The sequence below is a fragment of the Phyllobates terribilis genome, unplaced genomic scaffold (assembly GCF_046119375.1).
Source record: "Phyllobates terribilis strain yellow unplaced genomic scaffold, ASM4611937v1 Scaffold_1__5_contigs__length_1240528914, whole genome shotgun sequence".
Classification (NCBI taxonomy): Eukaryota; Metazoa; Chordata; class Amphibia; order Anura; family Dendrobatidae; genus Phyllobates; species Phyllobates terribilis.
In genome coordinates, this window is record NW_027362761.1 from 401,317,429 (window position 1) to 401,332,200 (window position 14,772).

Genomic DNA, 14,772 nt, shown 5'->3' on the forward strand with positions numbered 1-14,772 from the left:
TTAAACTGCTGCACATGTGAGTGGGGGGCCTACCGATGTCAGCTTGAATTTCACCAGCATTTGCGTCCTTGGACGTACATTCAGATGAAATCTATTCCGGCGCAGAGACCCACCGACTCCCTGCACTGCAATACACACTGCCAGCCAATCAGAGGCAGCAGCAGACATCGGCTTGCCTGTGAAGGGCGGCACATGGCAGTGACATCATGTGCTCCCTGAGCTTGCGCTCCAAAGTCAGATGCCGGCTTCTGTGCCGGCTATAGAGGAGGATGCCGCATGTTGTGGGAGTGGAGGAAGGTAAGAATAATTGTTTTCTTCTTTTCAAAATGTGCTGCAGATGGACAGAAGGAGACCAGGCATTATACCATGAAGGGGCCCAGGATGGAGGGCATTATACCAGTAAGAGACCCACAATGGAGGGTATTATATCAGGATGGGGGTCATTGTACCAGTATTGGGGACATTATACCAGGAAAGAGCCCAGGATGGGGGACATTATTACTGGAAGGAGCCAGGATCAGATGTTACAACTGGAAGTTGCCCAGGATGGAGGACATTATTATAGGAAGGGGCCCAGGGTGGAGGACATTATTAAATAAAGAGCCCAGGATGGGAGACATTATTACTAGTGTTGATCGAGCACTAAAATGCTCGGGTGCTCGAAGCTCGGGCCGAGCTCGCCGTGATACTCGGGTGCTCGACCCGAGCAACGAGCCCAATGTTAGTCTATGGGAGACCCGAGCATTTTTGCGGTGGCACCCCTGGCAGTCTTTTAAAAGCCTAACAAGTGCCCAAAACGATAGTGACAGTGCTCAAATGACATGGGGACAGCATGGGGATCGCCCCAGGAAGCATTTCTGACCCCCAGGTCACTGCTGTCAACAACGTGGTCAGAGGTATTAAGCCACTTTTACGGGCTCACAATAAAACGTTCAAAAACGAAACTGAAACTTTTTTCCTGTGAAATATGTTAAGGAATTTCTTTTCCAGGGTAAAGACTTGTGTATAAGGTAAAATAAATAGCCAAAAACAAAAATACTCCTCCACACCTTGGGCTATGTTTACAAGTAGCATTTTTTATGCGTTTTTGCACTTTTGTATTGCTTTCAACTGTGACAAATGCATTCACCGGGAAATGTCATTTTAACATTTTATAACCTTATCTGGCCATGTGCTGTGTGACACATGCATAAAGTGCTGAAAAGACATGGGAACAGCATGGGGAAGACCCCTGGAAGCATCTCTGACACCCAGGTCACTGTCTAAAAGTGTGCACATCATAAGTGATCCTTGCCGCATCAGAAGATGCAGACTTGCAACTATCCCCGTGCAAGTTCTAGTCCCAGGGCAGTGTTCAATAGTACCTCCCCCATTCCTTGCAATACAAGCGCAAGTATGCAGCCTGCCACCCACCGACCTCCAGGCTGCAATACCATACTGCTTGCTTGCACTTGAAATTGGTCCTTTTAGGCATGTGGAGGCGGAATCTGGCCACCATGTCATGGCTGCGTTGGCGGCCTGGAATCCATACTCAGTCCCCAGCCGCTCGGCGGCCGGGTGTCCATGCTCGGTCCCCAGCCGCTCCGCGGCCGGGTGTCCACGCACGGTTCCCAGCCGCCTGGGGGCAGCCGGGTGTCCATAAACGGTCCCCAGCCGCCCTTATTTCTCCTTGGAACATCCCCCCACACACTTTTCTTAGCCCAGCCTGCTTTAAGGCAGCATTGGAAGAGCCCACCAGAGAACCAGACTCCTCCGGTGGGCCCTGGCTTCTCCATCAGGGGAGTTGAGAGTGCCAAGGTGAGGAGCATGATGATGATGACAGAAGTTAGCATCTGCTTTGTTTTCTTTTAATGCAAGTGTAAGTGTGCAGCCTGCCACCCACCCACCCCCAGACTGCAATGCCATACTGCTAGCTTGCACTTGAAATGGGGCCTTTTAGTTTGGAGGAGGCCGAAGCTGGCCACTACCTCATGGCTGCTTTGGCAGCGAGGTATCCATACTCAGTCCCCAGCCGCCCCTATTTGTCCTGGTGTGCCTTATACATAAGATTAAGTGCGTATACCAAAACATTACCTGTGCCCTCCCCAGTGCATTTAGTGGGAAGGAGAGCCTATTCCGGTGTAGTGTGTGCATGCCAAACCCCTGTTCATGGTACATGCGAAGATGCCACCCACCCTGCACCTGTCGTTGCAGACTTGCAACTATCCCCGTTCAAGTCCTTGTCCCAGGGCAGTGTTCAATTGTACCTCTCCCATTCCTTGCAATGCAAGCGCAAGTATGCAGCCTGCCACCCACCCACCCCCAGGCTGCAATACCATACTGCTTGCTTGCATTTTAAATTGGGCCTTTTAGGCATGTGGAGGCGGAATCTGGCCACCACGCCATGGCTGCATCGGCGGCCTGGTATCCATAATCAGTCCCTAGCCGTCCGGTGGCCGGATGTCCCCGCTTGCTCCCCAGCCTCCAGGGGGCGGCCGGGTGTCCATACTCGGTCCCCAGCCACCCCTATTTGTCCCGGTAACCTTTACCACACTTTTCTTAGCCTGGCCTGCTTTAGGGCAGCATTGGCCGAGCCCACCAGACGACCAGACTCCTCTGGTGGGCCCTGGCTTCTCCATCAGGGGAGTTGAGAGTGCCAAGGTGAGGAACATGATGAGGATGATAGAAGTTAGCATCTGCTTTGTTTTGTTGGAATGCAAGCGCATGTACGTAGTAGCGGCTAGGCCTGAGGTGGTCAGCGTTTTGGCGCATATCCTACCTCCTCCGAGGATTGCTGGATGTTTTCCTGCTACTATCCAAGTTCTATGACTCCCGTTAAAACAAAGCTTCAGGTGATAAATGATGGATGAGGTAGTGGCAAAGGAGAAAGAGCAGGAGGAACAGGGACCATTCACATCAATATCAGGCCAGTCAACCACATATGTCTTGTAGGATATGTTTCTGTAACAAAAGGAGCGGTTCAGCTACACAGTTATAGGGCATACAGTGAGTGCAATGCCTACCAAAAATTTCGAGGCACTCCAATGCCCCTTGGAAATGACATGGAGGTCAGAGGGCCTTAACTAAACCTTTTTTTCCATTTATAGCAACTGGGTCTCCTGTGTACTGTTGGCCTAAGCAGTGAATGGAAGGCTTTCCAAAAATTATGAGGAACTGCAATGCCCCTTACAAGAGCCATGCAGTACAGCATATTACAAACATAAGTCTCATTATTGGGGAGTGGGTCTCCCATAGGATTTGCTTATGCCTTCCAAGCAAAAGCTTCCAAAAATTAGGATGGAGCAACTTGCAATGCCCCTTACAAGAACCATGCAGTACAGCATATTACAAACATAAGTCCCATTATTGGGGAGTGGGTCTCCCATAGTATTTGCTTATGCCTTCCAAGCAAAATCTTCCAAAAATTAGGACGGAGCAACTTGCAATGCCCCTTACAAGAACCATGCAGTACAGCATATTACAAACATAAGTCCCATTATTGGGGAGTGGGTCTCCCATAGGATTTGCTTATGCCTTCCAAGCAAAAGCTTCCAAAAATTAGGACGGAGCAACTTGCAATGCCCCTTACAAGAGCCATGCAGTACAGCATATTACAAACATAAGTCCCATTATTGGGGAGTGGGTCTCCCATAGGATTTGCTTATGCTTTCCAAGCAAAAGCTTCCAAAAATTAGGACGGAGCAACTTGCAATGCCCCTTACAAGAGCCATGCAGTACAGCATATTACAAACATAAGTCCCATTATTGGGGAGTGGGTCTCCCATAGGATTTGCTTATGCCTTCCAAGCAAAAGCTTCCAAAAATTAGGATGGAGCAACTTGCAATGCCCCTTACAAGAGCCATGCAGTACAGCATATTACAAACATAAGTCCCATTATTGGGGAGTGGGTCTCCCATAGTATTTGCTTATGCCTTCCAAGCAAAAGCTTACAAAAATTAGGACGGAGCAACTTGCAATGCCCCTTACAAGAGCCATGCAGTACAGCATATTACAAACATAGGTCCCATTATTGGGGAGTGGGTCTCCCACAGTCTTTGCTTATGCCTTCCAAGCAAAAGCTGACAAAAATAAGGACGGAGGAACTTGCAATGCTGGCACCCTGGTGGTATAGTGGTGGTGGAGGCTGAGGATAAGGAGAAGAACATAAAACAGCCGAAATGAGGAAGCGTATACCCATGTGTGGGTGTGAAGCGGTGCATGTGAATACAGCTCCCGAAATAACACAGTGGATTTGACTTTATGTTACTCTGCTGTCATTTGGTGGTGATGAGAAGTCTGGCCAAATCCAGCCCTTGTTCATTTTGATAAGGGTCAGCTTGTCAGCATTGTCAGTTGACTGGCGAGTGCGCTTACCAGTTATAATTCCCCCAGCAGCACTAAAAACACGCTCCGATAACACGCTAGCGGCAGGGCAGGCCAGGACCTCCAAGGCATACAGATCGAGTTCATTCCAAGTATCCAGCTTGGATACCCAATAATTAAAAGGCACAGAGGAATCACGGAGGACGCTGGTACGGTCGGCAAGGTACTCCCTCACCATCTTTTGAAACTTTCCACTCCTTGTGAGAGTACCCCGCGCCTCAGGGCCTGTAAGCTGGACGGGTGTCAGAAATCTGTCCCTGAAAGTTGACAGTGTTCCCCTGCCTCTGCTGGATTGGAGTTGCATCTCTCTCGCCTGTACGCCTTGGTTGGGCAGCGAACTGTGACCTCTGCCGCTAGCGTGTTCAGATGGGAATTTTTTAAAGAGTTCTACAGCAAGGGACTTCTGGTACTGCCCCATTTTTGAAGACCTCTCCACCTCAGGAATAAGAGAGTGAAAGTTCTCCTTGTAGCGGGGGTCTAAAAGTGTCACCAACCAGTAATGACTCTCACCCAACATTTTGACAACGCGAGGGTCACGGTTAAGGCAGCGTAACATAAAGTCAGCCATGCGTGCCAGACTGGTAACGGGCAAGATTTCCGTGTCCTCACCAAGATGACGACTGACCATGCTCTCCTCCTCCTCTTCCTCCTCCCCCCTGTCCTCAGGCCACCTACGCTGAACCGACGGTATAACACTTGTACAGGTACTACCGTCTACAGCGCATGATAGCAGCTCCTGTTCTTCCTCCTCCTCCTCTCCCTCATTGTCCCCCAATGCACGTTGGGATGAGATGAGGCTGGGCTGTGTGTAATCGCCCACTACGGCTTCTTGATCCATCTCATCATACTCTGGCTGCAATGCCTCCTCTTTAATTCTCTGAAGAGAGTGTTGCAAAAGACAGACAAGTGGGATGCTGACACTAATGATGGCGTCATCGTCACTCACCATCTTGGTGGCCTCCTCAAAGTTTGTCAGGATGGTACATATGTCAGACATCCAGGTCCACTCCTGAGGTCTTATGTGTGGAGTCTGACCTGAATATCGACGGCCTTGTTGCAGCTGGTACTCCACAACTGCTCTCTTCTGCTCACAAATCCTTTGCAACATGTGGAGGGTAGTGTTCCAACGTGTGGGGACATCACACACCAGTCAGTGTGCCGGAAGCTGCAAACGCTGCTGCAACACAGCAAGGGCGGCGGAAGCTGTAGCCGACTTGCGAAAATGAGCTGACAGGCGGCGTACTTTCACGAGCAGATCTGGCAACTCGGGGTATGATTTAAGAAACCGCTGAACCACGAGGTTAAGCACATGAGCCAGGCATGGTACGTGTGTGATCTCACCTCGCCTCAGAGCCGCCACCAGGTTACGGCCATTGTCACTCACGACCATGCCGGGATGTAGGTTCAGCGGTCTCAGCCACAGATCTGCCTGCTCTTTCACAGCTGTCCACAACTCACAAGCAGTGTGAGGTTTATCACCTAAGCTTATGAGTTTCAGCACAGCCTGTTGCCGCTTGGCGGAGGCAGTACTGCAGTGCTTCCAGCTTGTAACTGATGTGGTGATATCTGAGATGGAGGCTGAACATGAGGAGGAGGAGGAGGAGGAGGATGATGCACAGGAGCTATACACTGTGGGGGCAACTATGACTGACATAGGGCCCGCAGTCCTCGGTGTGGGAAGGACGTGTTCCGTCCCAAGGTCCGACTGGGTCCCGGCTTCCACTATGTTTACCCAGTGTGCCATCAGAGAGATGTACCGTCCCTGGCCACAAGCACTTGTCCACGTGTCCGTTGTCAGGTGGACTCTCCCAGTAACTGCGTTGTTGAGGGCACGGCAGATGCTTTGGGACACGTGCTTGTGTAGTGTGGGGATGGCACACCGGGCAAAATAGTGTCGGCTGGGGACCGAGTACCGAGGGACGGCCACCGCCATAAGATTGCGGAAGGATTCCGTCTCCACCAGCCTAAAAGGCAGCATTTCCAACGCAAGCAGTCGTGAAATGTGCGAATTTAGAACTGTGGCCTGTGGGGCGTTAGCTGCGAATTTCCGCTTTCGTTCAAAGGTCTGGGATATGGACAATTGAACGCTGCGGTGGGACGTGGACGTGGACGTTGATGCTGTTTCTTGAGAAACTGCCATAACAAGTGAAGACTGAGAGGAGGGGGCATCTTTACATGCAGTATGGACAGCGGATTGCCTTGCACACACAACAAGGGGTTCTATTGCACGCACAACAGTGGAAGAAGCAGTGGTGACATCCGCTGACACTGTTCGTGGACCCTGGGTTTCACCCCACAAAGTCGAGTGCTTTGCTGCCATGTGCCTGATCATGTTGGTGGTGGTCAGGCTGGTAGTTTTGTCACCCCTGCTGATGCTGGCATGGCAGGTGGAACATATGGCCTTTTTTGGGTTATCAGCAGATTCTTTAAAAAAATTCCAGACTCTGGAAGACCTACCGCTTGTACTGGCAACGTCCCTCGTGTTGGTGTTACGGGGAACGGTTGCCCGCCTTCTGTCTGCGGTCACCACACTGCTTCTTCCTGCCTGTTGGGGTACTCTGCCTCCCTCCCCCTGTGTGCTGCTTGCCTCACTCTGCATGTCCTCCTGCCACATTGGGTCAGTTACTAGATCATCCACCACCTCCTCCTCTTCCACTTGCGCACCACGATGCTCCTCCTCACTTCCTGGCAATTGTGTCTCGTCATCGTCCACCTCTTGTGACAAATTGCCAGCGTCGACTTCCTGTGGCCGTGGCTGTTCAAATATTTGGGCATCGCTACATGGGATCTCCTCTTCCACCACTTCAAGCGTATCAGGCGAGGGGCACAAATATGGAAATGGACCAGTGAACAGCTATTCAGAGTGTCCAAGTGTGGGATCAATTGCTGTCTGACGACACTCGGCATGGTGGGAGGAAGGAGCATCAGGGTGAGGAGGAGTATGCAGTCGAGACTCACGGCTACTAAGAGTTGACCGTGTGGAAGACAGACCGGAGGTGGTGGTGCTCAGGTAACTGGAAGTATTATCTGCTATCCAATTAATAACCTGTTCACACTGATCAGTTCTCAATACTGGTGTTGTTCTGTGCTTCCCTAGTAATTCGGTCAAGAAGTGGGAGCGAGAAGATGTGGCTGTTGGTTGTGGCACATTTTCACCTTGGCCACAGCCCCGTCCTCTGCACGAACCATCACCAGAACGTCCACTTCCACAGTTCTATTTCTCTGGCATACACCCGACTCTTTTAAACAATCTGAACAATCAGGGAGAAACTATTACTGTTTTTCTTTACGTAAAAAATAACAAAACCTGAATAATAGAGATTTTTTACCGTGGGATGGCAAAACCACAGTTATTGTTTACTGGGGTATACCAGACTTTTTTAAATATATAGATTTGCGGCTGAACAGGGAGCGACACACTCAAACTGTGTTTTTTTTAGATACCAAAGGCCCAAAACTGGATAGTACAGAGATTTGACCCGTGGAACTGCAAAACCACACTGGGATTTGTCGGGCCTATACCAGACTATTTTCAACAGATATATTTTTGTGTCACAACAGTCAGGAGACACTACTGTTTTTCTTTACGGAAAATATACCAAAACCTGAATAATAGATATTTTTTACCGTGGGATGGCAAAACCACAGTTATTGTTTACTGGGTTATACCAGACTTTTTTAAATAGATATATTTGCGGCTGAACAGTGAGCGACACACTCAAACTGTTTTTTTTTTAGATACAAATGGCCCAAAAGTGGATAATACAGAGGTTTGAACCGTGAAAGTGCAAAACAACACTTCTGTTTCTCTAGCCTACACCTGACTATTTCCAACAGATATATTTGTGTCTGAAAAATCAGAGACACGCTTTTTTTTGGGGGGGGACAACACCAAAAGGTTAATAAGACGGGTATTTGTACAGTGTGAAGGAGGAAAAAAAAAAGAGGATTTAGATGAAAAAAAAAGGATTTTTCCTGTCCCCTGAGACCTGGAGCTAAGTCCAGCAATTTCAGCAACAGGAGCAGCACACAGGACTGTAATGCAGCGTTTGCTGGTATAACCACTGCGTCTCCTATACAGCCTGCCTGCCTGATATCTGGGATGGATATTAGTCCTGAGAAGGACTGTTTGTTTGATCTGGCAGCCTTTACAGACCCTACACTAACTATTTCGCAGTTTATATCTCTCCCTAAATCAGCAGCGCTGTCCCTACACTGTCTGATCCGGAGCGACTGTGTCCAAGATGGCGGCGCCCGGTTTTAAATACTCGAGGTGACGCTGTGCGGCCAGCCAATCACTGTAATGCCCACAACCAACATGGCTGTGGCATTACAGTGACTGGCTGGCAATCCCTGCATGTTCATTGGCTCTGTAAAGAGCGCCAAACATGCAGGGCTCCCGCCCGAGTAACCCGGAAATGCTCGGTGCTCGCCGAACATCCCGAGTAGCGTGATGCTCGGGCGAGTACCGAGCAGTGTCGAGCATGTTCACTCAACACTAATTATTACATGATGGGGAACACTATACCAGGAAGGGGCCCAGCATGGGGGACATAGTTATAGCATTGGGCCCAGGATGGGGGGCATTATTACTAAAAGGGCCCAGGATGGGGACATTATTTCTGAAAGGGGCCCAGGATGGAAGACATTATTCGTGAAAGGGGCCCAGGATGTGGGACATTATTACAGGTAGGGGCCAGGATGGGGGAAATTATTACAGGAAGGGGTCAGGATGGGGGAAATTATTACAGGAAGCACCCAGGACAGGGGACATTATTACATGGGGGGCGAACACGCGTGTCTTTATATCTAGTATCTAGAATGCTACCAGGGTCCATACATCTGACCAACATGCATGTGGGGGCCCAGGTCCAAATTTTGCTCTGGGCCCATCAGACTTAAGGTATGCCACTGCTAATACACTCATCTGAATGAGCCCTAAATACGCCGTTTCAGACACATTTTATTTCTTGGACCTTCTGAATGTGCATTTCCAAATGGATGATGCAACTCATATGAAGACAAATTTATTTTAAGGCTCATCACTAAAATATAGGCAGCTGTTCCAATGACGTTCAGCCCACATTTAGATAATCATAAATATCTCACACTATTTCTATTATTTCACCCTGGAATGTTCACCATTTAATGCCAAACAGACATTTTACAGAACTTTCTCTGCTACTATACAACCTGTCCCTATATTTACATATAATATAGTAGGAGGTTAGCCGAAAGGGAAAGGTTGTTATGAGTAAAGCTAGAGAGTATGGGTGTGTCAGAGCAACTTGTCATTGGAAATTAATTCCTAGGGAATTTTGGCTGACAGATATCTATACTTAACACTGCAATAATTTTAGATGTGCCTCAACTTTATGGCCTCGGTGTAATTAAATCCGTTTTCAAACCTGGATATGTTGAAATACTCACATTCTCAGTCTATAGAATTAGTTTTTTGGATAAAACTCGAACATAAACGCACATGCATTCATTTGTGATGTCTGGAAACGGGATTGTTTATTATCCAGGGACGCGGAGTATTCAGGCAGTATGTGAAGAAGTGTTTTGTTTTAAATGCTTGCCTGAAGAATTAGAGGTCCGTTTTGACACTACTATTTCACACTCACACATGCGGGGGGATTAAAGGTCTAATGCTGGTATGTGAAATACAGTTTGAGGAGGAATGCCGCTCAGCTGCATGTGATTAAATTCCTTTTTTTTTTAAATAAATGCTGCTTAAATCCAGCACATTGATATATAGCAGAGGGATGAAGCATGCCCACAGCAGTATGACTTAATATGCAGTAGTTTTCTCATTTTCCAAAAAAGCCATAACAACATGGATCAGTTGCTGCATGTAACTAAACAAAAATAAATTGCGAAGCTAAAACAAATGCGGCCCAAGGGAGATTATCTTAAATGTTGCAACCTGCTCAAGATAAATATATTAAAAAAAAAACCTGATATATTCCTTTTAATTTTCCATGTAATTATCCTTAAAGGGGTTGTCCGGTCAAAAGTGATAAGTCTGCAGTCACTCTGTGTTACTGCAGACTTATGAATCCCCCCGGCGCACGCAGCGCCGCAGCGTTTCAGAGCCAAACATAAATGGCTGTGATCGTACCGCCAGTGGCTGATACCTGATGACCATTGTTTGGGCAGCATGTTTCACCTGTCAGATTCCCTTTAAGGTCTCATTCAGATGTCAGTCTTTTTAACGTACGAGAAAAGCGGACCAAGTTTCATCAGTGAGTTTCATCAGAGTTTCATCAGATTTCCATCCGTGTCATCGAATTTCATCACTTTTTCACAAATGAGAAAAAAAAAAAGTTTCTCACATATACCATCCAAGTGCTGTTGGATTTCTTTTTGGACCCACGGACTTTCATTGCTGAGTTTGATCCAACACTCGGATCAATATCGGACATGACTCGGTGTTTTTGCATGGACCACACAATCCGCAAAAAATCACAAACATGTGAAAAGCCCCATTGACTAAAAAAACATATAGCACTAGTTCGTAAAAAAACGATATGTGAATGAGCCCTAAAGTGTAGCTCTTTTAGGTGACTTTTTGTGAAAGGTCTGCAGTGTCGTATTGCTAAGGTAACGGCACACACATGCAGCCAGGATATCCCTTTATTCGTAGCGTGGCATTGCACAGATGCGACCCTCAGCCATGGCCACCATGCCAGTTGCATTTTACATAATCAGGCAGGGTCATAATTTAATCCTGAAAACAGAAGATGATGCCTGAGATGTGTGTCAAGAAGGCGACTGGTGTTGCAGCACAGAAAGAAGTTTCTACCCATCATGGGTATAGAGGAGCCTAGCCCATGGGGTGGTTTAACTCCAAAATAGGAAGTGTCCTGTAAAGAGTAGCCGGTCCGCTATTGGAGGCGTGAATCTTGAAAAGGTGCATTGGAAACAAAAGTCCTGCCCATCAGGAGGTGAAGGAAGGAGACAGGAGGAGCAGCTGGAGGTGGAGACAACAAAAAAGAAGTGCAATACGTGTAACACATCAAAAGTACGGTCCCCAGATGGGAGGAGCCAAAATTGAGGGAATGTGGAGAAGAAGAGACTGCTATTCCCATGCTATGTGTCACAGTGGAAGCGATGTCACCTGTATCTGGAGAAGAGTGTTCAGAACAACATGGGGAAGGAAAGTTTTTAGCTCTTCGTACGAATACTTGCCATGGCAGAAGAGTCAAACACTGAAGTGACCATGCTGTATTCCTTGCCGGATGTGGTGAAGAGAGAATGCGAAAATCTGCAGCCTAGTGAGGAGTGGGTGTAACATATTGCGCCAGGGAGGGAAGATTAGTCCGGCGACGCATATAGTACAGAAGAATGGATGGAAGACATCAGGAATTGGGTCACCGTAATTGAAGGAGCTGACGAGTTTATGTTGAGCAACGAAGATCCAGACACACACAGAGATAAGGCGAAGGAGGACAGGTTACGAGTCATGATGAGTGAACGTGCTCGGATAAGGGGTTAACTGAGCATGCTCGAGTCCTGAGTATCTTCGGCGTGCTCGTATATTATGTTCGAGTCCCTGGGTCTGCATGATTTGCGGCTGTTAAACAACCTCCACCCATGCAAGGATTGCTTACCCGAGCATGTTCGATCATCACTAGTTGCAAGGACTTTTGGTGGTGTGTCGAAAAGGACCGGCATCACAATCGCTGACAACTGGAGCCCCAGGGCCAGTATCTCATTGATGGTGACCAGCAAGGCTGGAGAAATGACAAGGGGAGAAACAGGTCAGAAGTCAGGACAAGAGCGCTTTACACAGGATAAAGTATTAGTGATGAAGGATAAAGATTTTGTAGAAAAAGCTGATGAACACCTGTGACCTCTCTCACTAAAGCTCAGCGCTTTGCTTTGCACTGATGTCAGTGTTAGCCTGCTGTCATGTAGAGCAGTCACATCAATGACTGCTGATGTGATTGCTCTACAAATGATCTGATCACCATCGGACACTCTGAATTATGTCATCACTTCGGACAGGTAAGGGGTATGTTTTTTTTTTCTTGTTTTTTTTTTTACAGGTGATAATGGATTCAAATGGATTAGATATTAGGTATCAGGTCAGTATAAGATTGCTTTTTTATTTTCATTTTTTACAGGAGACAATGGCTTCAGGGGATTAGGCATTAGGTGATTATAACATTGTTTTTTATTTTTAAATAAATGATTAAAACTGTGTGGACTTTTATTTCAAGTAAAGGATTTTTTTCAGGCCAAGTGCTTATTTAAAAATCTTTACTATGGGTTTAGTAATGGGGGCATCTTATAGACGCCTACATTACTAATTTGTGCTTCATTTCAGCTGCCAATACAAGGCTGACATGAACCCCAGTCCTATTACCCCACTTTCCACCACATCAGGGCAAGTGGGAAGAGCGAGGCTAAGCGCCAGAATTGGTGCATCTTATTGATGTGCCATTTCCAGGGCCACTGAAGGCTGATATTATTAGCTTTGGAGGGTGCCAGGATCCATGGCCCCTTCCCTGGCTATTAATATCAGCTCACAGCTGTCTGTTTAGCCTTTGCTGGTTAGATTTTATAGGGGGAGCCTATGTCAATTATTTTCTTGGGTCCCCCTGTAATCTAACCAGTAAACATTAAGCAAACAGCTGTGGCTGTTATTTATAGCCAGGGAAAAATTTTGGCTAATTACCCCTTCCCTGGGTTGTAATATCAGCCCCAGTAGTCAGCTTTCCCTCTGTTGGTTATGAAAACGACATGGGAGCCCACACCATTTTTTTATTTACTTATTCATTTTATTTCATTTATAAGAAATCCCATTCATACTGTGCTTGTTTTTGACGCTGCGTAAACTCACCTGCAGCATATCAATTTCTGTAGCCTAGTCTCCGCTGCAGATTTTGGCAGATTGAAATGTCATCACATGTGGTGGATCCGCATGTACTGACAAAACAAATGCAGCATTAGAACGTAGCATTTTGGATGCAGCAAAAATACGCTGCATCCAAAGCGCTGCTGGCTCCTGATTGTGGGGACGTACCCAAAGCCTAACCAAATAGTTGTGAGCTGTTGTTAACAGCCAGGAAACATGTTGGACTAATGGCACCTTCCTAGGCTAAAAATAGCATCCATAAGCTGCCCCTGAAATGGCACTTCATATTTGAATGGAATTAGGGCTAATGGGATTAAGAGTAATAGGAAAAGATAATGGGATTAGGTGTCGCTGACACCAAACCCTAGGTTTAGTAATGAAGAGGTGTCAGCCAGACACCCTCATTGCTAAACTTGTAAGTAAAGAGTTAAATAAACACACACACCGAGAATAAAACACTTTATTTGAAATAAAACAGACAAATTTTTAATAATTTAAATTAACCCAATATACTCACCCCAGGTCCAACGGTAATCCAAGAGTTAAAGCGATGTCCCTCGTTTCTTTTTTCAAATATCTTTATTTAGCTCCAAAAAGAATTCATTGCTGTACAAAAACAGTGAAAAAACACATGCAAAAACGCACTTTTTTTCTGCAGTTTTTTTGCTATATAGAGATGCAGAAACCTTGCAGAAATTTCTGCAATCAAATACTGAAAGTGTACACATACCCTTACGGCACAAAGGCTGCATGGAGTAGCAGGAGTGACATGTGGCCTGGCATTGTTGTGTTGAAAAACGGCTCCTGAGACACTTTCTTTTTCCAGTTTTTCATCATTTGCATATTATTACCATGTCTATTAATCCCGTGATTTCCATAATTCCATGACTTTTCTTTCTTAGTGTTGCAATTTCAATGTTGAGAAGTGTATGTAATTATCTGAAACTACTGATATTGCCAAAAGATCATTCAAATAGCCCACAGCTGCCTTCTCCTCTGACTGCAGACTATAGTTTATAACACTTTATATTGTATAAAATGTGATCCAGACCACAAACTGTATTTTTTTCTGCAGACATCGTATATTTTTTGATACTTCCAGCAACCAGAATAAGAATTTTTGATAACCTCTTATAGAATTTCTATTTAAGTAGTCCTCTATTAAAAACATTGCAGCTTCATAAAAGGGTCACTGTTCTGATTTTTTCTAATGAACTTTATATGTCCTGATTTAGCAAAATAAGCATTGAATGACATGTATATATTATCATACAGTATATGTACAAATATTTGAGCCTTAAAGAAACAGTGCTTAAAGGGGTGGTCTGAAACTTAATTTTATTTTCTTTCTAAATCTCTATTTAATGCCATAATCTAATCTTTTTACTAATATACTTTAATTAAACATTAGAAAGTTGGTAGAGGCGCTGGTAGGTAAGCCTTTTTGTACCTGCTGCAAGGAAGGACGACCGACCACAAGTTGTCTGGTTTGGATAAATCCAATATATAGGGAGTGAATATAAAATACTACTTGCGCTGGTGT